Source organism: Talpa occidentalis, unplaced genomic scaffold, assembly GCF_014898055.3.
Source record: "Talpa occidentalis isolate TD23 unplaced genomic scaffold, MPIMG_talOcc4v2.1 talOcc4.7, whole genome shotgun sequence".
In the NCBI taxonomy this organism is placed as follows: Eukaryota; Metazoa; Chordata; class Mammalia; order Eulipotyphla; family Talpidae; genus Talpa; species Talpa occidentalis.
In genome coordinates, this window is record NW_023605083.1 from 117,056,526 (window position 1) to 117,083,066 (window position 26,541).

Sequence of the window (26,541 nt, forward strand, 5' to 3'; positions counted from 1 at the left end):
TAAAAAAAAAAAAAGTATCTGATTTTCATGGCTGTGGTGAGTTCTTATCCGTGAAAACTTGTGGTAGAAAGAAAACTCTGAAAATCATGGAGACTTTCAGGCAACAGCTTCGTGTTGGTGACTGACACAGTTCCTGGAGCAGGTATGTTGGGGACACGTGGAGGGGGTGTGTGGAGACAGGAGTTTCCTGATGGGGTGATTAGAACTCATGTCTCCATCTGGAACTGCTTCTTGTTCTCAGTGGGTTAGGAACTAGCACCACTGCCCCAGAGAGTCCAAGCCTTTCTTCAGAAGACTGAAGGGCTTCTGGAACATTCTCTCCTAAGGGACATCTGGCAAAGTCAGGAATCCGGCATTCTGTTATGGGGAAGCAAATAAGATTAAAAACAAACGCAAAACTTCTGACGCCAAGTGCTATCCCAGCCTTCCCTGCGTGACAGCAAGACGCGCTGGCTCTCCCCGGTCTGCCCAGAAGATGGCGCTGTAAGACAAGCCCCACCGCCATCCTTTTGCGCCTGGGGGACAGGCTGGTCTGTGGAAAGACCTGCAGGAGCCAGATCTAGAGGGCATCTCTACCGCCTGCCGCATGGCACTTCTCCCAAAGAGCGGAGCATTGGAGTCCATCCCTAGAGGCCCCCAGGCGGCAGAGCGCAACCTTGAGGGGAAGGGATCCCACGTGAGAGGCGTGAGCGCCTTGCTGGAGCGGGGTTGGGGGGAACCCCCCGGGTGGGGTCGGGGAGGGGGGGACCCCCCAGGAACCAGGACAACTATTCGGAGAAACGGGGTCCTGATTAATACAGGCAAGAAAATCTGACAGCCCTTTCAACAAGAGATGTGACCTGTCCCCCGGGGGTGGCTGGGAAGTTGAGTGATTCTGAGAGAGCACGCTGGAGACCCTCCGTGACGGAAAAAGCGCCAAGGATGACTTACCCAATGTCACACAGCTAGCAAGTGAGAGAGCTGGGCCAGACATAAGAGTTTCCTGAAGCCCCGCTTGCCTCTCTGTGCCCCCCATACTCCATGCTTTCTGCAGAGCATCAGAACCTAATATTTATATATAGAATCCCAAAGACAAGGAGTGTCTTCCTGGGCAATTTAAAAAACAAAAGCATAGCTCTTGACTCAAAAGTTTTCTTTGCATGTTTTCAATCAGATTTATTAAGGTAAAATTTACATAGATTGAAATTCATCCATTTAAGTGCCTTTTACTTTTACTTTTTAAAAAAAGATTTATTTATTTATGCATACAAGAACTGGGATACAGGCCAGAGGTGTGGGGAGGTGAGAGGATTCACCAGAGACAGAGTGGAGAACAGAACAGGCAGACTGACTGAAACACACTGCTGAGGAGAGCAGTGGGTGAGACAAGAGAGGTCTGCTGTGCCGTGTGGGTAGCTCCCTGACCGGGGATTGAACTCATGCTGCAGTGGCTGTGGATAGCTTCATAGTGCTGCATCTTAACCCCTTGAGCCACCAGGGAGGCCCTTAAGTTCCTTTTTCAATGCATATCTGCAACTACACTGTATAAGGTATCTGGTACAGTTTCTAGGTACATCAATTCCAATAAATTTTTTAATAATGAAATTAATAATGAATGCTATCAGCTGCATTTGTTTTCGAACAACAGAGAATTTATATACAAAATACAGAATAGCTTCTTGCTCTGCTTTCTTTTAATAGAACTTATGTAAATAACTCACATTTGTCACATTCCGTAAAGGAATTCTGCATGTCTTCTACATGTGTAACTGTCCTGCACTCCCTGCAGCTGGGAGGTAGGCAGGTACTGTCACCCCACCTGACAGGTGGGGATACTGAAGCTGCTCTCTGGTCTTGGGGTAGCAGCAGGGAGGAACCCTGGTGTTGGCTTCCTTTGGAGATAGGTCTCTCTGCTGTGAGGGCACTGCTCTGGACCCTGCCTTCCGATCTGTTTCCTGGTGAACCCAGAATGTTTGCCAGAGCTGGCAAGATGCGTTATCTAGAACGACAAAATTGCTAGCCTTAGGCTAATGGTAGGTGGATGGGAGTGGAGGGAGGAAATGGAGAATCGGACACATCTCCCCAGATTCCAGAAGAAACTTTGGGGGCAATATTTAGAAGGTAAGAATCCTGGAAAACCTTGCAGAACACTGTAACCCCTCCCTCTGTCCCCCAAGGCGGACTGGGATGCTGTTAAAAACAGGGAGGCTGTTTTTATGCAACAAGGATGAAACCGGTTTTTACAAAGGCTGGAGAAGCATGTCTGGATGCTATACCAGGCCCAGAATGGATTTCCAGGGCCTGAGATTAATATTATTCCCTCCTGAAAAATTGGGGGGAGGAGGGAGTGTGGCTCTCTAGTTCTGTGCCCCTTTGTTCTGGGGGTTGTAGTTGAAGACTCTTTTAAGTTCTAAATGAATAAATTTAGAAAAGTTAGGGTACAGCAGGTGGGGAGGTCAGGAGGGATTAGCAAGGAGGGACAGGGAGGCTGGGCCACCACGACAGCCTGACAGCCCCAGGCTGGACAAGAGCACTCACTGGCCTTGCTGAATGAGGCTCTCCAGAGGATACTCAGGTTAAAGCTCAGACCCTGCACAGCAGCAGGGAGGAGTGAATTGGGGTATTCCGGGGCAGATTGACTCAAGGGACGTATTTGTGGAGTCAGAGGCCCAGAGGCAGCTGTGTGCAAGCTACTTAGGATCTGGGCTGCAAGAGAAATAAGGAGCTTCCCTGATGACATCCTTTCTCCTCCTCTTTCTGACTCACTTCTTCCTTCCTCTCTCCTTAAACCTGCTGAATCCCTTAGGCAGCTGGGATCAACATAAGCTAGAGGCCGATCCGTGTACCAGGGAAATAGGGGAGCCTGAAAACAGCAGAACCTGAGAGAGGTATCCGTGTACAGGGCAAATGAGGGGAGCCTGGAAACAGCTGAATCTGGGGAGATGGAACTGCCTAGTGAGAGAGCAAGGGGCTTCTGGAAACTGCTGAACCCAGGGAGGCCAATTTGTGTACTGGGGAAACATGGGGGAACCTGGAAACAGCAGGATCTGGGGAGACAGTTTGTGTACAGGGGGGCAGAGAGAGAAGCCTGAAAACAGTTGAAGCTGGGGAGGCAGATTCGTGTGCAGGGGGAGCAAGGGGAGACTGGAAACCGCGCAATCTGGGGAGATGCAGCAGAGTCCTGCTGGCGCTTGGGCAGCCTGAAAACAGGGGCTCTCAGGGGATGGATATGTGTGTGATTGCAGTGGGGGGATAGGGGTGCCTGGGGAGTCTGAGGAAGGGGGTTCGGGGAGATAGGCAAACACCGGAGTGAAGCCAGAGAGGCAGATGAGTGGAAGGGGGGGGCGGGCACAGTGGAACCTCCTTCCCAATGGTTTTGAGTCAGACCTCTGCTGGGAACACGAGATTTCCCACAGGGAAAGGAGAAGGGTTTTTGTGGACACTTGCCGTTCTGGTTCTAAAATGAGCAAAGCCTGGAATTCTCTAGGGGAGCCAAGGAGTTGGGAGCGGGGGATGAGGAGGCTGAAAGAGCCCTGTCCCACCTTGGACTAGCCGCCTTCTTCCCCATCCCTGGATGACAGGGACAGGCCTCTTTCTCCCCTTCCACCAACCAGCCTGACCCCTCCCCACAGTGGTTCACTTCTGACTGACAGACAGACAAAGACAGAGCTGCAGACAATCGATGGAGGGAGGCCCCACAAAAGCTCCCTCCCCACCATCACCCCGAGGGAGGCCCGGGCCAGTGGGGTGGGGGTAGGGGGGAGCTGTCAGTCCAGCCAGGCTGCCTTCAGGTGACAGGCTTTCAGGAGACAGGCCGCCGCCAGGCTTGGAGAGGCCTGACATTTTTGGGATTCTGCCTGTGCCTCTTGGAAACAGAGTTTCCCAGAGAGTGGCCTCTGAGGAAGGGGAGGGCCCGGCTGAAAGCAGAGCCATGTTCGATGGCGTCTTGGGCCAGCTGTGGTCTCTCTCTGGGTCTCCATCGGCTCATCCCTAAAGTGAAGGATCGGTCTAACTTTCAAGCCCTTGCAGCTCTAACATGAGGTTCCTACTGGACTCAGGAGGGAGAGTTCAGAGTAGCATTTCTTCTCATTCGCTGACACTGATCAGGTCTTTGCAGGCAAACGTGGGAGGGGGAGAGACATTGGCATCTCCGATGTTGTAGGAGGGTTTTAACAAGCTTTCTGTGGCATTGGTAGAATTTTTCCACTTCTGATTCCTCTGAGGGAGTCCCTCCTTCAAACAAACAAACAAACAAAATGTCCTTTTGCTTCCAGGCCAGTGATTTAGCCTGGAATATGGCATCTGCCCTGGGTCTCTTCTCAGTCTCCTGCAAGGAGCCCCTGTATCCTCTTTTGCCTGTCGTCTCTGTCATTGCCTTGTTTCTCCTGGCACCAGGAATGTTTGGGAGGGGGCTTGTCCCAGGGAAAGGAATCTTCGCCCCCAACAGAAAGACCTCTAGTCCAAGGCCCTGAGTCTTGACCCTGAGCCTCAGCTGCCCCTTGCCTACCACCAAACCTGAAGAACGGACTCAGTGCTTGACCTGCCGGGCTACCTGGAGGTACATCTGAGACCACCTCCACAGACCAACCCCCTCAACCTGGGAGCATGGAAAGTGTGTGTGTGTGTGTGTGTGTGTGTGGTGGGGAGATGATCAGAGTAACCGGGGGCCTAGCCCCGGCCAGCTGGCATTATATGAGCGCCTCCGGACTCCCCTACCTCTGAGTGACCACCAGGGCCAGCCAGGGGCACCGCTGGAGTACTGACGGCTCCAGACTCCCACCTCACCTCCGGTCTGTGCAGGAGAGATCAGGCCTAGCCCTTCCAGAACCATAATGGAAGAGTCCTGTCCAGGGGAAGGGGCCTGACGTGGTGGCCTCAACATAACCAAGAAGCGGGGAGTGGGGGAGATGAGTCACCAGAAGACAGTAAAGAGAACTGCACCCCAAGGCTCCATCCAGTGCCACGGGAGATAGCCTCAGGGCACAGAAGCTCTTTCTAACTGCGCAGGTCATTCCCAAAGGCTGGCGAGCAGGGGGGCTCTCTCGCATCCGCTGTTCTCGGTACCCTCAGGGATGCACCGGCAATTCTTAATGAGCCCCCAGGATGCGGGAGCCGAAGGGGGCAGTGGGCTGGGCAGAGGCGGGTGGGCTCTGCCAGGCCGCAGGGAGGGGGAGGGGAGGGGATCTGATTAGAATCCGGGCCGTATGGCGAACGCTGCGGAGATGGAGGTAATCACTGAGCGGGCGAGACAGCGTGCTCGGCGACAGCAGGCGGCCCGGCCGTCGCCATGGCAACCGCGGCCTCCGGGGCGCGCAGCTCGGCGCAGCTCCGCGTCCGCAGCGAAACATCTGCTTTGCACGGGGCTGCTGGGAGCCGGGGGGCGCGGGCGCGGCCGTTCCCCCCACCCCGCAAAAAAGAAACAAATTAGGCCAACTGTCCAATGAGGGGCCGCAAATGTATTTATTAATGCGAGGGAAAGGTTGTTCCGGAGCGCAGTTTGATTAATGTTTGAGTCTTCAGCTTGTCAGTCTGGTTTTGTCTCTCGCAAAAGGGGAAGGGGAGGGGTGGGGTGGGCGGCTGGAAGGGGAGTGGGGAGGAGAGAGACAACAAAGCGGGAGGGGATGTTAATAGCCAAATAGGCTCTTTTTCATGTTTCCCTCAGCCTGCCACCCTTGATGGATGGCTCAGACAGAGACTGAGCGCATCGGGGAGACGCGAGCCCCTCCGGAGAGATGGGGGGGATGGAAGAGGGGGGCTGCTGGAGCCTGGCTGGGGTCTGGGAGAGGGAAGTCCCGGAGGACTGCAGGGAACAGGATGGCCCCAAGAAACAGGCAACTCCTAGGGAAACCGGTGAAAAAATGCACAAATTGTGGACGATTGGAGTCACCGGTTTGCAGCCTTGGGCCCAGAGGTGGGAGGGCGAAGGCGTCTGTCCCCTCTGGATGGTAGAAATGGCCCAGAGACGTTCACCCCGGGTTTAGGGATGAGAGAAAGGAGGTGGGCCAAAGACTATGGCTTCAAATTCTCCTTCTTTCTTTGCTGTCACCCTTTCAGACATATTTCCCATCTTCATTTTTTGCTCCATCTTCCTTCCATTCTCTTTGTCTCTTCTTCCATTGTTTCTTGACTCCATGTTCCCCTCCTCTCTTCGTGACATCAGCTGGCTGTGATAGGATCTGCCTTGCTGGGATGTCTTGTGTGAACAGTCTTAACACATACAATGCATCCTATTTTCTCGTTTGTTCCTGGCGTGGTGGGGGAACTGAAAGCCCCTTGCGAACACCTAACCTGACCTGAATTGTAAGAAAACACAGCCCTACTCTCTCACCTCCCTCTGTATCCCCTGCCCTAGTCCACTGGGAATAAAGGTGGAAGCTGAAAACGACAGTTTTCTGGTCTAACTTGGGATTCAGAAGCTTAGGAGAGGACTGTAAACTCAGACGGTTCTGCAGTTAGAGACTTCCCTTTTACTATTTACTATTCCTTGCCAAAACACAAAGTGGAGAGAAGAAAGTAGTGCTTTAAAGCCGGGGTCACATGTTAATGCAACTTTGCAGCTCATTTTATCTTCTACAAGAAAGGATTGAATTTGTACATTTTGAAGAGCTTTGCAAGAGTGAAGTTATTTAACACTGGAGAAAACTGGCCAAACAGATAAGAGCCCCATTTTCCGTGGAAAGTTTTTATTTATCATTATCAGCATCCCTGTTTAAGGTCTGGGAGGGGTGGGGAGTGGGGAGTTATCCTCTCTGTGGCCATGACATAGTGGACAAGAGCAGGGACACTGAAATCAACCATCTGCTTTGAATCCTGGCTTCTCCTCTCACTTGCTAGATGACCGTGGGCAAAGTACTTAGCCTCTCTGAGCCTCAGTTTCCTTATCAGTAAACTGTGGATTATAGTTCTGTGGTCACAGAGTTGTAGAAAGGATAAATGAAGTGATCCACGTAGAGTTTAGTACTGTGCCTGATGGTTATTATGTGCTCAGTATGTGTTAGCAGCTATTATTATTCAGCTGACTCTTTTCAAACAAATTCCATGATTCCCATCACTGCACATACATTGAGTTCCAGTTATATAAATGGCATCACATTAAATATAAGATGGAAGAGATAGGAATATGACGTCTGCTCTTAAGAGTTTATAGTCTATCTTATGAGAAAGAGTAGATACACTAAAATGACACATTGTCTAAGGAGTTAGGTTCCAACTGCTAAATAAGTAGTGTGGACATCAAGTGCTTTCAACACGCAGCTTGGAAGGATTGATGGACTTGGATGCATGGGTCCCCTCCAACCCCAATGGAGCCATGGTCTCTAAGGAAGTGAGGGATGAGTGGAGTGGCTTGAAGAGAGGAATGGATAGCAAGAGCAAAGGCTAAGAAGATGGTTTGTTCCCTGGTGGCGCAAGGGGTTAAATCACAGCATCTATGAAGCTATCCACAGCCACTGCAGCACGAGTTCGATTCCCTGCCAGGGAGCTGGCACACATGGTGCAACAGACCTGTCTCACCTGCTGCTCCCCTCAGCTGTGTGTTTCGGTCAATCTGCCTGTTCTGCTCCCCACTCTGTCTCTGGTGAATCCTCTCACCCCCCGCATCTCTGGCCTACACCCCAGCTCTTGTATGCATAAATAAATCTTAAAAAAAAAAAGACTGCTCTTAGAAGTTAAGGTTCATCATATAGCAAGAACGAATAGCCCTTCTTGGTTGGGAGGCAAAACCCGGAAGTTCCAGCAGCTCATCATTTTAACAACGAACCAATAAGAATGTGCCTATCACAGAGACCTGTTTTCTAAGATGGCGTGTGCCTGGGCTATCAGGCAGTGAGGCAAACTTCCAAGAAAATGCCCAGGAGTCATTCCTTCCTTGGAGGATATTCCCTCCAAAGTCTCACTGGGGGCTGCACTCCTTCCAAGTGCTTATGTTACTCAAAACACATGCCAGGGCTTCATAGGAATTGCCTTCTGAATCTGCAGATCACTTGTTTTTTGCTGCCTTGCAGGTACAGGGCTTCATCCTTGGAAGGAGGGATGGGCTGACTGCTTTCCTTAGGTTGGCATTTTTCAAAATTTTCCAAACTGATTTTAGTCAAGTGTTGAAACAAAACTGTGACCTCCTACTAAAGATCATGACCCCTGAATGCCATATATGATCCTGTAGTGGATCCTGGACTGGGGTTGGAGGGAGGTGGGGGCTGGGAACAACTATGGGGGACATTACTGGGAAAGTTGATGGAATTGGAATATGGACTGTGAATTACATAATCGTCTTGCAGTATATTAAAGTTCTGGATTTTGGTGATGATACTGATGTTTGTGTAAGAGAATATCTTTGTTTTTACGAAATGCATACTAAGTATTTAGGGGTAAAGGAGCACATTGTCTCCAACTTACTCTCAAAAAGGTTGGGAAAAAAACTATTTACAATAGCTAAGATATGGAAACAATCTAAATGCCCCAAAACAGATGGCTGGATCAAGATATAGAATATATATACAATGGAACACTATTCAGCAATCAAAAAAGATGAACTCACATTTTACGGTAACATGGATGGTGCTGGAAGGGATTATGCTAGGTGAATTAAGTCAGAAGGAAAAAGAAAAATATCGATGGTTTCACTTATAGGAGGAACGTGGGGAAACCATATAAGGGATCAGAAAGGAAAAAAAAGACAAAACTAGCAGGTAAATTATAAATCAGAGGTATTGCAGGGAGGAGGGAGAGGGATCAAAGCAGGGGAGGAAAGAGCACAAGAGACCGTGGTGATGGTTCATGGTTCATGGGTGACTTGGTGGTGGGAATTTTGTGGGGATTACACCTGAGAGGAGAAACCAAACATTGTACAAAAAATGAACAATGATGGAACCTCCCTGGTGGCTCAAGGGGTTAAGTCTCAGCACTATGAAGCTATCCGCAGCCACTGCAGCACGAGTTCGATCCCTGGCCGGGGAGTTGACCCACATGGCAGAGCAGACCTCTCCTGACTCGCCTGCTACTCCCCTCAGCAGTGTATTTCAGTAGATCTGCCAGTTCTGCTCCCCACTCTGTCTCTGGTGAATCATCTTACCACCCTCCCCACCCCTACACCTCTGGCCTACACCCAGCTCTTGTATGTATAAATAATCTTTAGAAAAGAAAAAAATGAACAATGATGTAAAAATATAAATAAGTGAATAAAATTTTAAACATTAAAGAATGTTTAGGTAATCTGAAAAAAGTTTGTAAAAATATGCATAGGTAAACATGTGTACAGGTTAAGGATAAAGTAAATGGAGGTAAATATTAGTATGAATGAATCTGGGTAATGTGTATATGGGAGTTCTTTTTTTTTTTTTTTTTTGTGGGACCCTCGCTGGTGGCCGGGGATCGAACCGGCACTGCAGAAGCTGCAGGCAGCCTCGCAACCCAGCATTCAACTGCTGCGCCACCAGGGGAGGCCCCTGGAGTCCTTAATAATGCTTTGAAATTTATTAAAATAAAAAGTTATCCCCAAAAGAACTATAGCCTCCACTTGAAGGAGGGAGGTTCATTTAAGTGTTGATTCTTTCAAAATAGTCCTCTCAGGAGGGACAATACTCTTCAATACTTTATCAGGGATAGGGTGAAGGTGTGGAAGATAAGCTCATCAGATCTTCAGGGGATACAGAGCTGGTTAATATTTTGGTGACAGACGCAGGCTCTAAGACATCAGTGGCTTGGAAGCTTTGGTCCAAATTGAGCACAATGAAACATGATACAGGCTTCGTCAGTGTTACATTGAATTGAGTGAGAGGGGGCCTCCCTGGTGGCGCAAGGGGTTAAGCACTGCACTGTGAAGCTATCTGCAGCCTCAGCAGCATGAGTTTGATCCCTGGCTGGCCGGGGAGTTACCCACATGGCGCAGCAGACCTCTCCTGCCATGCCCGCTGCTCCTCTCAGCAGTGTATTTCAGTCAGTCTGCCTGTTCTGTTCCCCACTCTGTCTCTAGTGAATCCTCCCACCCCCTGCATCTCTGGCCTGTACCCCAGTTCTTGTATGCATAAATAAATAATCTTAAAAGAATTGAGTGAGATGTTTTAAAGGATTAAATGATATGCTTTATCTTTAATCACATAAAGCATTCACTTAATCCCAGTAACTTCCTTATCAATAGGGATGAGGAAGACACAAGCTAAGGGGGGGGGGGGCATATATCAAAAGAAATAAATTTAGTTAAATATACCCTCAATATGAAGATATGATATAGAAGCTACTAGACTCTGTGGTTGCCAAAATAATTACAGATTCTGAGCTGCATTAATACAAATACCATCTCCAAAACAAGGGAAGTGATAATCTTCTTCCATCCTGTGCCCAGTGGACTTAATCTACAGCTTTCAGTTTAGGCCTCGGCAGCCTTTATAAAGAAAAAGCATTGCAAAGGAAAGGATCTGGAGAGACAGAATAGAGAACTTCTGGAATGAGAGCACTAGAGGAATAGCTGGAGGAATTAGGGTATTTAACCCCCCACCCCGGGTTCCCTTTGGCGGTCTTCTAGACATTTGATTGGCATTAGAACTGGGAGGAAGAGTCTCCATGGCTTCTCATGGTGGACCTATAGATATATGTCCCAGAAGTAGGACAGGGGGATGGGAATTATAGGGAGACTTAATATGAGAAATAATTTTCTAAATGTTAAAATAGTCTGAAAATGGGAAGGGATTATCTAGTGAATTTCCTGTCCCTGGTAATGTTCAAAGGATATTATCAGGGCTACTGTAATAAAAATTCTTGCAGGGCCCTGGATTAAACAGAACTCTCTGGTTCCTTGAATTCTGAAATTCTAGGTAATTATGTTTCTGTTTAGAAAAAAAGAGACAACCCATCAGTCGCATTATTCTGTGGTCTTCATGTTTACAGAAACTGCCCACAACCCCACTGCTAGACTGAAAACATAGCAAACCTACATGTGGAGCCTCCTCATTTAGAGTTCTCTCTGTCTCTTTTCTGGTTTCCCTTCTTCCCCTTGGTTGCCTCTGCCAAGAACTATCCATACCTGCCTGCAGAATGGGATTTTCCTCGAGACATCTGTAACTTTGGAAATTCTAGGTAATGTACCAGTCTCCCCACCTGGCCCGAATCTAACCCACATTTGGCATTTGCTTTCAGAGTACCATGATGCCTGCATTTGAAGACTTTCCTTGGGGTCCCAGCACTTTTTCCTAAGGTGGCAAAAAGCAAGTAGACGTGCATGTCCGTGGTATTTGTGAGTTCTGTATCCCAAGTGAAACTAACCCCCGAGGATGGACGGCAAATCTTTAAACCAAAGGAAGGTAGAAAACAGATGAGAAATAAGCTCCCCTTCTCTGTGGCAGTCTGCACCCTCCCTCCCCAGTTCTTTTCTGTTTTAATCACAGGAAGAATGATTAGTCAGCCGAGGAAGCACGGGGGAAGAAAGCAGATGAGTTTTATCTGGCTGGGGTCTGCCTGAGCCGCAACCATGTGACTGGCTGGCTGACCTGGGGTCTCCATCATGCCCCTGCCTGTCCACAAGACAGATCAGGCTGCCCTTCTCCACAGTGCCCCCCCTTCCTGGAGAGGCCGGCTAAGATAATTATAGGCTACTGTTTCTCCCTCTCCTCTCCTACTCCTGGGGCCTTAGGATTATTTATTTTTTTACTTTTTCAGGGGACTAAGAAACTTCCTCAACACAGTGGCAAACCAGCCTCTGGAAGGTTCTCTCCAGCAAAAATAGTGGGGTTAGATTCTCAAAATGGTCCCTGATTTTCATCCAGTGTCAACTGGGAACCTATTGCTTCGCCCTTCATGTCAGCAACACAGAGCCTCCCCCCAGACATTTAGGCCCCTCTGGGGATAACCTCTCTGGTCCCCACAGAGCTGCACCCCTTACAGGGCCATCTTTTTCATTCAGTGTTGGAGTGAACGGATCGGCCTTGAATCTTAGTCCTATCAGTTGCGAGCGCTGCGACCTTGAGCACGCCGCAGAATCTCTCAGGGCATCAATTATTCCTTTCATAAAATGGGAGCAATTATATCTACTTCACAGAATTTTGGTAAAGACTCAACAGAGTAATCTACATCAAGCTCTTGGGCAGTGACTGGAAAAGCATGAGCCCCAACCACAGCCGCTGGTACTTGTAGGGCCCATGTTTGTCAGTGCTAAGTAGATAAGACCAGAAAGGAAACCTAGAACTGGACAGGGAACCAGAAAGATGCTGTGAGGACTGGAGTTGGTTCAATGCAAGAGGGATGCCGAGGGCCAAGAAGCCTGGGAGCAGGACAGGTAAAGGAGGAGCCTGCAGGCTGACTGGCAGAGGGGCACAGAGGGTTGGAATGGTGGGGTCATGACAGGGCAGAGGAGAGGGACAGACAGACAGCAGATGGGAAAGGAAATGGGAGGACAGAGATGGAGGACGGATCTGGCGGGTAGGAGACAGACCAGAGGTGCTGCAGAAGATAGACAGAAGGAAAAGAGAAAACCGAGGGGGTGGTCAGAATGGGATGGGAAGTAGGGGCAGGACGGACAGACTGAGAGCGAGTGAGGAAGGCATATGACGGACAGACAGATGGCAGGGACAAGAGGGTGCCCTGGGTTGCCTGCATTCTGCTGTGTTTACCAGCTAATTGAGTTAAATTGTTGTCAGAGATGTAATTAAAGGGTAGAGAGAGCTCTCTGGCAGGCCCGAAACAGATGGAGGGGGCTTTAATTGGTAATTAAATTCTTCCCTGGCAGCTGAGGAAGGAGCTTGTGCTTCAGCCTCACAAGGCCACGGGTGGCCTTCCCCCCACTCCTGGCCCCTCTCAGGGGCTCTTTGGGGAGGGGGCTGGGCTCTGCACACCAGCAGCCTGGCAGGCAGGGAGGCCTGGTAAGTGGAGAATGCCAAGGAGACCCTTCTCCCCTGCCTGGCCTGGCTCAGCTCCCAAGGGCTGATCTGAGCAAGCCCACCCTGGAGACTGTCCACTCTGACCTCCCACCCTCACCCACCAAACTAGCATTGACCAATGAATTCCTGGAGGGTCCCTATTGCTTCACTTGAGACCCCAGGGAAAAATAATGGACTCTGGTCGGGCACGCTGATCAGCTCGGGAAGGGTTAGTTGGTTTAGTCAAGGACCCGGGCGGACCCATCTGTTGGCATGACTCCTGTGAGTCTCTCAGCATCTGCCCCCGCCCCGCTGCCCCCCCATCCTGGAGCCGCTGTGCAGACTCTATTCTGCCTGGCACATCACTGTCTGGCGCTGCCTCTGTGCCCAGCCTCGTCTGACACCCCCTCCCTCCACCCCCCAATAGCAACTAAGACAGGGAGGGGATCGGCAGCCTTGATGGGCACACTGGCCAGACTTTCTAAGATGCAGGCATTTACACTAATCAACGTTCAACTCCGAAGCTCAGTCTGACCTGCGTTTCATTGGAGAAGGACCCGGGGGATGGCAGATTTCCCTGAAACCCACATATTCTCAGCATGTTCCACTTCAAAGAAAGAGATAAGTAAAATGAGAGCAAAGAGGCAAGGCTTTTAAAAAGAAAACTGAAAGGGAAGTTAGGCTGAAATGAAATCCAAGACAGACATTGTGGAATTATTGTAAAATGCGTGGCTGACTGTGAGTCAGTAATACGGGGTCTCTTACAAAAGCTTCCCGGGCTGGTGCAGAAGGAAGGAACCCGACGGCCGTTCTCTCATTATAGCTCAACTGATCAGACAAAAGTTCTTTGTCTGGCTCTGGGCTCCATGGAGCCCGGAGACTCATGGAGGAGTTTAGAGGGTTTCTGGGAAGGGCCATAGAAATGACAGAAAGGTTCGTGGGGGCACAATGCCAGCTCTATGGGCTCTCCCTGGCTCCTGGAGGCGCACTCTGCTGTCTGACCTTCAACGCTACAGATGCTGTTCTCTCATTCAGGAACTTATGCTGCCCGCCCTCTCTCTCCTGCCTGGACCATCCTAAGGCCACAGCCTACCCTCATTGTTAGTATGCTAACTCTCACCGGTTTCCCTCCACTAACCTCTCTCCTTTCTAACACCCCCAACCCTGCTAGTTTAATTCTGACTGTTCACCAGGCTACAAACTCAAAGGCCACTGTGCTCACTGCTCTCTCCCCAGCTGCTAACAGAGGACCTGGCAGTTAGTAGGTGCTGCATTAATTTTTGTGGCTTGAAGAAATAAGCCCAGGATATAGCGCGTGCAGGCACTCTGAAAATCTTCATTAAAGTTTTTGTGCAGATGAGAGGGCTAGAAATGCAGCAGAGGTTTAGGTTAAGTGTAGGGAAGACCTTTCTAAAAATCTTAGCTTTGCTAAGGGGGAACATGGAAATCTCTTTCAGAACTGGAAAGAGGACAAAATCAAATCACACATCAGCCATGACTGTGGGTCCCCAGCTCCACTGCGGGCAACCCAGAAGGGACGGGATGGTTCCCAAACCCCAGAATGCCTCCCCTGTGAGAGTTTGTTTTTATCTGTAAGCTTGGGGGCAGGAATAACTTTTATTTTAAAAATATTCCCAGGCAATGCTGATGATTGGTAGATAGAGAAACCACTAGATTAAATGTTGGGTCTCTTTCAGCAATAAACATTTGCTTTGCTTTGCCTCTTCTTACCGCCGCTCAATCCCCCACCACAAGAACAAATCAGCCTGACTGATCCTACTAGGCCCCAAGGAACGTGATCTTTGGGAAGGTTGCCCTCTACATTCTTCATAGAACCTGGGCGAAAGTAAGAGTGAACCACCTTGTCAAGTGGGCCCTTCCCCTGCAAGCCGAAGGAGGCTTTGGTCCCATTGAAAAGACCAGGTTTAAATAAATATGATTTCAACCCCATTTCAGCATAGCATGAAATGTTGCTGAAATATATTAAATCGTCAAGGTCAGGGGCTGGTGGAACTAAGAGTTGAAACTTGTGCTTGGTTTCTAGTTTGCAACTCTTCTGGCTGGCACTGTCCCCATCACATATTGGTGAAGCCCACTGGGCTTCCCCCCCACATTGGGCTCATCTCTCTCTGTATCAGAATGGACCCAAATGTCACATCCCTCCCCTTCACCGAGGTCAGAGGGAGAGGTGTGGGGGGGTGCCGCTGGAAGAGGAGATGGGTGACAGGCCCCCCACCAGCAAGGGAGAAGCCTGGTGTGACACTGCTTTGGAGGCCACCACGAGGCCCTGGCCCCTGCAGGGTGGAACAATTTTCTGAGTTTCTTCCTGTCTCGTCCAAGCTGACTAGCCCTCACAGCCAAGTCTTGTAAAACCCAAGCCTCTTTATTGCTCTTCATCCTCTTCTTGTGGCCTCTTCATTGCCTCTTGTGGCCTATTACTTAGACTTGCAGACTTTAGAGGGGGAGCTAATCTCAGGCTTCTTCTGATATGACAGCTTCCAAGTCCTAGATGTGGGCAAAGCTTGGGGCTGGGGGACACTTTTTCTTCAGCCACAGAAATTCTGCGTGTGTCTGTTTTATGTGCTGTGTTAGAGCCTGGTCACTGGTGTGTGGGGAAGCCTGCTCTCACTGGGGGTGTGGCTGGAAAAGTCTTTATAGTGTTTGCCAATTTCTATGGTGTAAATGTTCCCACCAAAGCCCATTTCAAGCTACCACCCAGAAATCACCCAGAGCAAAACCGGAAAGTGCATATAACGGTTCCTGCGGACCAGGGCATGCCAGCACGTGACAGCACTGCTTCTGGTTTCCTTTTAAGAGACGTGTGAAGACCATTGTCTAGCAATATCTTTAAAAGACAAGGCAACGGAGGTCCAGGCAGATTAAAAGAGCTAACCAGGACCTGACGCCAAGCCTCCTGTCCCCCAGCCTCCTGATACTACCCTGTCTACAAATTTTTCTCAGCCTGTAATAGGCAGTGGGGAGAGAAACCAGATATCATCACAGGTGGCAGCAGCTCTAGGGAGGGACTGACAGTGGCCAATGTCCATCTAAGTGACCAAAGGATCTTGTTAGCCAACCTTAAAAAACCTCAAACCAAAAGAACCCTATTTTCAACCCACCTTTGCTGTCCTTGGGGAGTGAATTACTCTCTGTTCCAACTAGATGACTCAAGGAGCACTCCCACGCCCCTTTCCCCAAGTTTATCCCCCAAACCCACTGAATGTCCTTGGGCAATGCATTGTGTGCTGTTCAGGGGTGGCGAGGAACTGGAAAGAGCAAGTTCTTTCCAAGGAGACAAGGAATGATTATTTTAGCAGCTGTTATTTCTGGGGTAAGAAGCAAAAAGGGGGCCTCCCTGGTGGTGCAAGGGGTTAAGATGCAACCTATGAAACTGTCCACAGCCACTGTAGCATGAGTTCGATCCCCAGCCAGGGAGCTACCCACATGGCGCAGCAGACCTCTCCTGACTCACCCACTGCTCCCCTCAGCAGGGTGTTTCAATCAGTCTGCCTGTTCTGCTCCCCGCTCTGTCTCTGGTGAACCCTCTTACCCTCCGCACCTCTGGCCTGTACCCTAGTTCTTGTATGCATAAATAAATCTTTAAAAAAAAAAAAAAGGAAGCAAAGAGGAAGGTGGAAAGTGTGAGGTAATGACCTTTGAACTTCTGGAGCCCAAGCTTCTAGCTTTGGCTCTGCTACTAATTTGGGTGGGTCTCTTCCCTTCACTAGGCATCAGTTTCCCCATCTCTACAATAAAAGGTTCGAATTGATGCTTTCCAGCATCTTTCTTTTAAAAGCCCATGAATCACCAAGGGGAAAATGTATAGGAGATGGCCCAGCGAGGTTTCTCTCCCACCCACCCTCTTTCGCCTGCTTCAGAAGGACCCCTTCCTTGCACGTCTGAGATGCTCCCCACTCTATAGACAACACCCCACAAAGGCCCCCTCCCTCCAGTTTCTCTGCACGTGGATAGGAGATGCGAAGTCTCCCAGGACTGCCTTCTGGCTGCCCCAGCCAGGCAGCTGGCCTCCTGTCTCCGAGGGATTCTTTGTGTCTGCGTTTCTTCCTGAGGAGCCGGGGTCATAGTGCCCAGGGGAAGGAATGAGGGAAGGGGGGGGCCATCTTTTTCCCCAGCCTCCACCCATCTCTCCCCCCTCCAGTCTGGTTTGCTAGTTTAGAAGAGGGAGGAGAGGGAAGAACGACCCCTGGGGCCCCCCAGCCTGCCCTGCAGCTTCCCACTCCCCTTTCCTCCCCTCCACAGAAAGAAAGTGGGTCACAGTCCACAAGGGTCGCTATTGCCAACCCGGTCCTGCTGCCGCTGGTAGAGCCCAGCCCTCCCCCGCCAGATCTCATTAAGGGGTCGCTGCTTATGCTTCCCAGCCGCCCCCCATCCATCTTTGGCCACGGATGACAGACTGGGCCCGGGGGCTGATGTCCGGCAGGTGACAGGGTTAATGGCAGAAGAGGGCAGAGGGCAGAGGCCAGCCAACTCACAGTGGTGAGGGCGGCCCGGGGAGGCCCTGGGTCCATTCCAGTTGGGCAGCCCCTCAAATTACAGCACCTGGGGGAGGGATGAGTCCCAGACCCATCCATCCCCAGGGCAGCAAGGTGGGTAGCATCGGCCATCTTGGGAGCAGATGGTGGGAGGAGAGAATGTTAGCCTGGGAAGAAGGGAGTAAAGAGGCTTACAAGGGGAAGAAGGGCCGGGAATAGAGGGGGGGAGACCCCTGTAGATGTGTGCCCAATGGGGGAAAAAAAAGCCTCCTGTCTCCCTGGATGCTCTTTGGCAAGAAACACATGTTTTGCAGATGTGTAAAAAGTCAGGTGAGTGTTTTGGATGTGAAAGCCCATAACCAGGTCTGTTTTCACCCCCTGCTGTGACAGCAGCCCTGCACTGTTAGGTGTAAGGGTCCACAGGCACACGATGTGGGTCCAAATCCTGTTCAGATCCGCACAGTGAGAGCCTGGGGAAGTCACTTAGCTTCTCTGAGCCTCACTGTCTCATCTGTGCAGTGTCAGCTCCACAGTCCCCAGCGCCGTGGGGATGAGATGACATGATGTGTGGCGTGCACAGCACCTGGCCCCCCGTGAGTGTCACTGCGTATCAGCTGCACTTGGAAGAGGCAGTATTGTATAACTATCACCTTTCTGCCTCTCGCCCACCCCCAGACTTTTCCCAGGCCTTCTGCCTTGGGACCTCCCTCGTCTGACCTCCTACATGCCCAGGATCACCTCCTGGCTGCTCTGCTCACTCCCAGGGAGCTGCTGAATGCTGTTGTGGGGGCAGCTTCCCCCCTCACTGCTCCCACAGGGGAGGCCCCATAGTGGCAAGGGTTAGTCCCTCTGGGCCTTTGAAGCCCAGGGAGGGGAGGGCCTGCCCTGTGCTCCTGACCTGGGGGGAAGCCGGGCTCAGCCCCCCACCTCCCACCGTGGGAGGATGGCTGAGGAACAATGGGCAGTGGAGGGCTGGCTCCAGCGCTGGCCAGCTGGCAGTCAGGAGAGAATGGTGGGGTAGGGATGAGAGCAAGCTCTCCCCCAAACAAGCAAAAATCTCCTTTAAGAGAGCGGGTTGTGGCTGGGGTCTCCCTGCAGCCACAGGGTGTCCGATGGGGAGGAGGAGAGAGATTGTGGCTTTGTCACCTTTTGGAAGGAAGTTGTCCAGAACCCTCATGGAGAGGGTGCTGGGAGCTCCTTCTCAGTTCCAGGGACCCTCTCCAGTGTACCCCAACCTCAGGGTGGGCAAAGGAACCAATCCTGCCCTGTCTCCCCAGCTTGAATGGAGTGGCTCCCCGGGGTACTGATCGCCTCCATTAGGTCCTCAATCTTGCGAGGATAATGCATGGCCCAGGCAGTGTTGGGGGAGGCGGCCCCACTGGCCGAGGAGCTGGGAGGCAGGATGTAGAGGCCTGAGCAGAATACCAAACAGCTGGCCTTGGCTGGCCCCTCTGGCCAGCAAACCTGTGTTGAACCAGGAAAGGCATGGGGGGCCTGCCTTCCACAGCCCCCGGCCACCTCGGTGCCCCTACACCAGCTCCACCAACTCCTGCTGTGGCTGAGCTCCTGGGGGAAGGGGTGCTTCTCCCTGGGGTCTCACATCCCCAGGCTGCACCCTGTGTGGCAGCAGGGTCCTGGATGACACGAAACGTCAGCACCCACTGCACTGACTGGCCCGGAGCCCTGCGCAGCTCAGAACCTCAGAGGATGACCCAGCAAAACCAGAATAAAAAACACCCTTGATTGCAGGGTGGGGAGGGACTCAAACACGAGAAAATTGTCCACTTTCATGGTCTCTCTACACTTTCCAAATGAAATCAGTGGTCAGTGTCCCTCTAGAGTGAGTCATGCTGTGATGAGAACTGCTGGCCACTAAATCCAGTCCCCTGAGGCCATTGTTGCTTTAGCCCCTTAGCCAGCACCCTGTGGTCGAGAGCCCTCTACTCTCAGTTCATTCCACCCCAGCCTTCCCTTTGAAAATCTTCCCACCCCCTATGTGTTATCTGCTGTGCTGTTCACAGCACCCTCTCACCCAGGCGGGTGCTCTGCCTCCCCGTGCCCCACGGCAGGACAGCTGGCAGTGTCCCTGGAAAGCAGGTGGCCTGCCGGTGTGGGGCTTGGGCCCTGGGCTCAGAGAAATCCAGGCTGTAAACCAGCATTTGTGCTTACCAGCTGTGTGACCTCAGGTGAGCTTCCGGCCTTCTGGGGACTGAGTTTTCTTATGCCCTAAAGGAAGATTAAACTAGCATTAAACTATACTTGATTACGAGAACTCATTAGGTGAAATAATACTAAAGTGAAGCTTTTAGCGCAGTGCCTAGCACATTATAAATGCTTGAAAGTTGCAAAAGGGAGAAGAATTTTTAAAAATTCCTATTTGATAGGTGGGGAAAACAAGGTCCGGAAAGGCAATAGGTTGGCCTGGATCACAGAACTGGAATGGGCGCTGAAATGAGCTCTGGGACTCGCAGGCCCGGGCTCCCTTCACTGGCTTCCTGTCTACCTCCAGCCCCTCTTTCTCACCTTCCTGCTCCACCCTGAAGCTTTGCCCCCCAGTTCTCCTGCTCCCTGGGCCCCAAGTTCTTCTGGGTTTTCCCTGAATGTGAATGACTGGCTCCCTCTTCCTGTCTGCACCCCTTGTGGTGGAAATATTTGCAAACCTGGGAACAGCAGACAGAATCCAAAGCCCATAATTCAACAGTGATCAGATGTCGGGGCAGGGCTAGGACAGTTATATTAATAACTATGCCATTAAAAACTAACCAGCGATGTGCTCATAAAGCATGTGCTGGTTGGGGTGGCTGGGGTGGTTTGTTTATTTATTTTTCCCTTCAGGAGGAAACAGGGCCACCGAGGGAGAACATTAAATTACCTCTTGAGATGGTCCCGGCAGTAAGTCGGGTAGGTGAGGAGGACGGGCAGCAGTGTCTGCCAGGCCTTCTTCGGCCTTTCCTAACTCCCATCTCGCACTTGGCTTTGTTTTATAAGGGGCCAATTACTCCCTCCTGGGTCAGCTGTGTCCCTCATTCAGCGCTGCAGTCTACGTAGGCAAAAGGTACCTTTTTCATAAACCGAACAAGTAAGGGTGACCATATATTCTTCTTTACCAGAAATCAGAACATGGCGTGTGACTTGGAAAAGAGGGGGCGTGTAGGGACAAAAGCTTTGTAGATCTGAAATAAGCACTGTTCGGAGAAGCCAGACCCATGGAGGCCCAACAGAACCAGCCGGCCAGGTTCTCTTCGGAGCATTTGGTGTGTGTTAACATGCTCGATCGTCACAATAATCCTGCCCAGGTGTGTGAGCGCGAGCTGTTGTTATTCCCATCCTGTGCGTGGGGAAAGTGGGGTCTCGAAGCTGGGCTCAAGTCCCAGCCATTCTGACTTCCTGTGTGTTCCCTCGCTGTACTGCCCTGGGTGTTCTTCGCTGGGATGGTGTCCTCTCCATCCTTAACAGTCTGAGATAAGGAAGCCCTGGCCTGAGCTGAGTAGATGCCTGAAGCCTGAGGACCCCTTCCCAGCTAATAGAGTTGCAGCCATGGGGCACTGAGTGCGCTCTCTGAGCCAGGCACTGTGCTTAGACATAGCATAGGTGTCTGATCTCACTCAGTACATTACGAGTTGAGTCCACAGGAGAGCCTATGAAGGCCCAGGGGAGCCCCCCAGTAGGCCATGGCAAGCAAGCACCAGGGTCCAATCCAGGGCTGACTCTGCAGCCCCCAACCCCCATCCCGCCACCCTAAGAAAGCCTCTCCCATTTCCCATGCCAGGATTTCATGATTTTAGGGCACTGGGCTCAGGTTTGACCAAAGTTCCCTGCCAGAGTTTAGCCCAGGCCTAAGATGCTTAGATTCCCAAGGGCGGGGATCCAGGCCAGGCAACCCACCCTGTGACACGGACAGAAAGGCACAGGGAGTCTTTTAATTTTACATTAGAAGAGAAGGCCCCTTCCCCCATGGCCTTCCCTCCTCCCCGGCCTCAGGTCCCTTCCAATCACATCAGAGACCCCAGAGGGGGCTTGACCTCTGTCCTCGGGGGAGGTCAGCTGGGGTGACCCTGCCTGTGTGCAGGATCCCGTGAGAGAGGCCCAGCTGCTGGCCCTGGAGGGCTGGAAAAGCACCCGGAAATGGGCTCGGGGTCAGCGAGGGCGGCCTAGGCTGAGGGAGGGGCTTCTCTGGCCCTTTGTGAGCTGATGGGCAGGGGGAGATTAGTTCCACAGGCAGCCCCTGTGTCTCCAGAGAAAGGGGTTATTATGAGCAACTCAAAATACAGGGCACAGCCCACCCCACCTCCCCTTTTATTGCCATGGAGATGAGGCAGGCTGTGGGGGAGGGGAGGACAGGGGGCGGTGAAGAGAGCGCTAGAGGGAGGGAGAATGCAAGGCAGGTGAAACCAGGGGAGGAGAGGGAAGGGGGCTGCTGAGAGGGGAAGCCAGGAAGAGCAAGAGGGGAGAGGGCAAGAGGGGAGAACTCTGGTCCTGTCTCATCCAGAGTGGCTATTGGGGTCTCACAGGTTCCTGTCCACATCCTGCTTGGGGGGTCACAGACATTGCCTGACTGCTACCAGGGCCAAGAAGGGTTTGCCCACAAGGCGCAGCTGGCCCTGTGACCTTGGAAGGTGAGGGGCCCGACCATCTGGGATTAAATTGCAAGATGGTCTCATGGAAGGCAGCTGGCGGACAGCTGCTAGGCCTTGTCCAGCTTCTGGACATACCAAGCACCCAAACCATTGACTCTCAGGTCCTCTGACCCAGTGCCCCACCCTCTGCAGCTTGCCCTCCAGAGAGTGACCTAGTGTCAGCCCCAGGCCTTCCATGAGGGTGACTGATGTCCTCACCTGTGCCTGGTGGGGCACCTGTGGTCGTCAGAAAGGGCTTCCTTATAGCAGAGACCTCTCACCCTCTTCCCGCCAAACCCAGCTCTGGGGCTTCACAGTGAAATAAACAGACCTACTGATGGACGGGATAGCAAAATAAAATACGGAGCTGTGTCTCTCCTCGGCCCTGTCAGGTATTTAGTAAGTTTTGTAGAAAGAAAGGATGAGAGTCTCATTTCTTGATGTGAAATATTTGGAAAACACTAGTAAGAAGGTAACCCTGTTAACAAAAAAACACAGCCTGTAGTTTAAAACTACCTAAAGTTAAATGAAAGCCCTGGAATGGGAAGTGATTCCAGCCTTCAAACACAGAACATCTTAAGACTCCAGGGTCTTCCTGGGTGGTGCCCTGCTGTCAACATAGAAGGTCACGGGCAGGGCCCTTGGTGTGTTTAGCAAACTGGGCAGCCTAGTGGAAGAGTTGGAACCCAGAGTCACAGTTTGCCGTGGCATTGTGGCTGGCCTTTGGCTCTTTGCCTCAGTATCCCTGCTGCAAGTTGGATAAACACCGACCATCCCAAATAGGATGCACTTGAAAAGAGGGACCAGCTACTGGCAAGCAACCAGAGAGAGGCCTTATAGGAAGGACAGGACCTTCCTCTTTGGGAGCTTAGAGGTCCCCAGGCAGAAAAATTCGTGATTCTGCAGTTTGAAGAGATTCAAGGATTCAGAGCTGATTGGGGTCCTCCAATTAGCAGGATCTGGGGACCATATCTGGGAAGTATCAAGTCAGCTTCTGGATCTTCTTACCAAGGTGGGCCAGATGAGAGGCTGCAAGCAGCAGGGAGGGTGGAAGAGGATCTTGGAGGCAACTCCATCATGAAGGAAGAAGTTAGGGCTCTCCTTACCTTTTAGTCCCTTCCCCTTGCACCACTGGGAGAGGCCTCGAAAGCAGGGCCCCAGGCAGATGTTCAGAACAGGTGGTTTTAGGTGTTTTGGACACCAGAAATAAGCTGAAATTCTGGTTGACAGAGAAAGGCTACATCCTATGCTCAAGGACAGTTTCTTCAAAATTCTAGGCCTCACCAGAGGCTAGAGACAGCCCTGATTCTTCCTTAGAGAGAAAAAGGAGCCCCAACCCTGGCTCCCTGTTTGAACGGTGCCAAAGCCTCAGATGTCCAGAAAGGCAGGCATACCTGCTGTTGTCTCTTCCCATCCAGCACTGGGGCTCCTGCCCAAATGCTCGTGTCCAGATTGTATTTATGACTGTTTTAAGAAGGAGTGACAGAGCCTTTTAATATCCCTGACAGCCCGGGATGTTTTAATAGATGGTGGAGCTGGGCTGCGGGAGTTAAGAAAAGAGAGCTGAGTTGCCTAGCAAGCTGTCAGGCCTGGTTTCTATGACAGACCTACTGATCGACTGGACGGCAAAATAAAATACGGAGCTGTGTCTCTCCTCGGCCCTGTCAGGTTGACAGACAGTCTGTCACTGTTGTATGTCATCTTTCACCTCCTAATCACCCAGGCTTAGGGGGCCTGCGTTTTAAGGGGAGTCCCTGCAGGATTTCCAGGCGACCCACTCCAGAGCATCAGGTCTCCATTTCAACCGTCCAGGCTCCAGATGGCAAACAGAACTCTCTTACCTACAGAGCCCCGCCTCACTTGTTGCCATTAGAGGTGATTCTAGGTCTTGACATTCAACAATCCACAAAACCAGATGGAATGGGTGGTGGGATTGTTGCCCAGCACGGAACAACTTGGTGCAGCTGAGCTGCACTCAAAACCCTAAGTTCAAAGGTCAACTTAAAGTTGTGCATTTTATGTTTTGGGCTGGGTCAGATACCTTACCCCCCTCAACACACACACACACACACACACACACACACGCACACACACACACACAGAGTAAGAAATGAAGAGTGTCGGTCTTCACCCCTTCTGACTTGTTGCTAGACCTCACAGGTCTATATGGATCTCTCCTCCCATAAACTCTCAGCTCCCCACTTCCTGCTCCTTTGCCACTCCCCTTGGTCTCACAGCCTCAAGGTTGGTTTCAGAGCTAAATATAAGTTCCTTATTCACGCTTTTCTAGCCCTAGGTTTGGGGCTGGTCAGACCAGCAACTCACCTTGTGGCTAAAGCCTTTTGGTCACAGCCTCCACACGTTCTCGGACAGGTGAGAGTTCAGGGACCTCCCTCCCCCCAATAGAGAAAAGGAGGACAACAAATCCAGGGGCCACCCACCTTATTCTGACTGGAGTGACAGAAACTCTCAGAGATCCCAAAGTCCTTCCTTTCCCCATGTTAAACCTAGTTGTGCTGGGTCTGCTCCCCCTCATTTGGGGGCTCTGCCCATTCCCAACCCACTTGCTGAGGGTGAAGGGGCAAGCGCTTATGCTCCCTGGCCCATCTCCCAGGTCCAGGGCTGCTGACCAGGGCCTCTCTCACCCTCAGGGCCCTGAGCCCTGCGTTCGAGTCCTCTGCCAGGAGAGAGTTAAGGGCTTGGGTTTAATTTGCCCGTTAATCACAGTTAAAAGAAGTAATGAGCGTCTCCCCAAAGCCTGGGTGTTTCTCTGCAGATTAAGCAGCAATTTGCATAGCCCCTTATTCATTCCCACCTTCCCCTGTGGGGCGGCTTGTCCTTTCAGACACAGCCAAGCGCAGCCAGCGGCTGGAGGCTTTGACAAATGGCTTTGCTGCGCCTTGGTTTGGGCGAGAGGGAGGGAGGGGAAGACAGGGAGGGAGAGGGCAGCTCCCGACAGTAATGGATAGCTGGGGCGTTAAATAGTGCAGAACTTTTTATTAGGCACACAGGAGAAGTTTAAATATTCAAACTGGTTTTCTTTGAAGCTTTCAGAATGAGAGGAGAGTGGTAGGCAGGATGAAGAGTTTACTCAGGGCCAGTTTCCTCCAAGAGGCCTGCCCATCACCTGAAAGTGCATCTGGAGGACACAGGCACCTGCGGTCAGCTGGCACCCCGGCTCCCCAGCCCGGGAGCAGGCCTGATACCTGCCTGCTGGGCCTGGGAGCTGCCAGGTAGGGTGCCAGCTCCTTGGGGCCTGGCTCCCCAGGGTGCAGAACAGCTTGTTCAGGACCCAGCATATGGGCGGCATTCTGGAAGTAGGGACTGACTCCAGTTTGAGAACAACCCTGGTCTAGGAAGCAATGACACGGCCAAGAGAGGGTGGATGATGGCCCCCTCCTGCCCTCTCCCTCCAGAAGACCCGTCAACCAAATAGGGAAAGGGAGACTCACTGGGCAGTGGTAGATGGGACTTGGATCTAACCATATGTCTGTTTTAAAAGTCCACTTAAACCCAGTTTTCTTCCCAAACATCTGGTGCTCTGTAGGGCTCTTCCTTGTGGCTAATTTGTGAGTGCCATGATTATATTTTAGAGGCCAAAGTCACTTGAGAGATCACCAGAACTGAAGTTGAGAAGTTAAGGCTGAGGTTCCCAAGCAGACATGAGAATGAGCAACACAACCGCTGCTCTTTGGAGGCTGTTTGGGGCGCAGAGGCTGGGACATGATGGAGTCCACAGGCACCTTGAAGGCATCTGCACAATTTTGGGGACCCTGTGGAGGAGGCAGAGGTGAATTCTGCTGGGGCACTGACAGTGTCCACAGAGATGTGTCTGGGCTCATCTGAGCTGGGTCAGGAAGCCTAGGAGGGGTTCACAAGGCGGGTGGGGCTGTGGGACCCCATAGGGTTTAGTGTCTTGGCTGGACAGCCAGGCTGGAAAGACAAGTGGAGGTCCAAATAGTGAAGGCTGACCTGCTGCGTTAGGAATTTAGGGAACTAAGGGACTATATGGGCTTCTGAGCAGAATGATTAGGGCAAAAAAGCCCACAACAAAGAAATGCCGGATTGGAAAAGAGCCGGCAGAGCTTGGAGTGGGTTGGTGGAACAGAGAAAAGAAACAGAGGGATGAAATGTGGGATGGAGGCGATACTGGGGGGTTTGGTTTGGGACATGCTGGCATGTGGGACAGATTGGCCAGGACCAGGACCCAAGTGTCTAACCATAGGCCAGGATATTTCCAATCTTCTGCCCTCACAACCCTTAACACCTGAGTCTCTCAGAGCATCGAGGTACCATACTCATCCACTCCAGCAACCTACCCAGGTCGGTAGTGTCTAATCACATATAATAGGTGAAGAAAACGAGGCATAGAGAGGGCCAGGGACTCACCCAAAGTCACATGGGCAAGAACAGAGCTGGGATTTGGCCAGGCATCCAAGATCTAGAGAGGGTGCTCATCACAGCTGCTCTGGTGTCCCCCTCAACCCAGTACTGTCATGAGATTTTATATGTGCATGTGCAGGAGTGGGGAGGAGAGAAGGAGAAAAAAGTGGAGATTCAAAGAAAAAAAATTAGTAAGGACAGGCAGGCGTGGATGAAAAGGCAGAG

The 26,541-nt window shown here is 51.4% G+C and overlaps 1 long non-coding RNA gene across 2 annotated transcripts; it reads right to left on the reverse strand.

The window, feature by feature from the left end:
- LOC119231188 (uncharacterized) lies at positions 1 to 23,760 on the reverse strand. 2 transcript variants are annotated; one of them, XR_005121888.1, is made up of 4 exons: positions 23,328 to 23,760; positions 20,190 to 20,357; positions 19,487 to 19,543; positions 1 to 357 (listed from the first exon to the last, which is right to left on the reverse strand). It is a non-coding gene; the product is annotated as an uncharacterized LOC119231188 (long non-coding RNA). The 2 variants fall into 2 exon arrangements; XR_005121889.1 differs by lacking the exon at positions 20,190 to 20,357.
- Between the last annotated feature and the right edge of the window lie 2,781 nt (positions 23,761 to 26,541).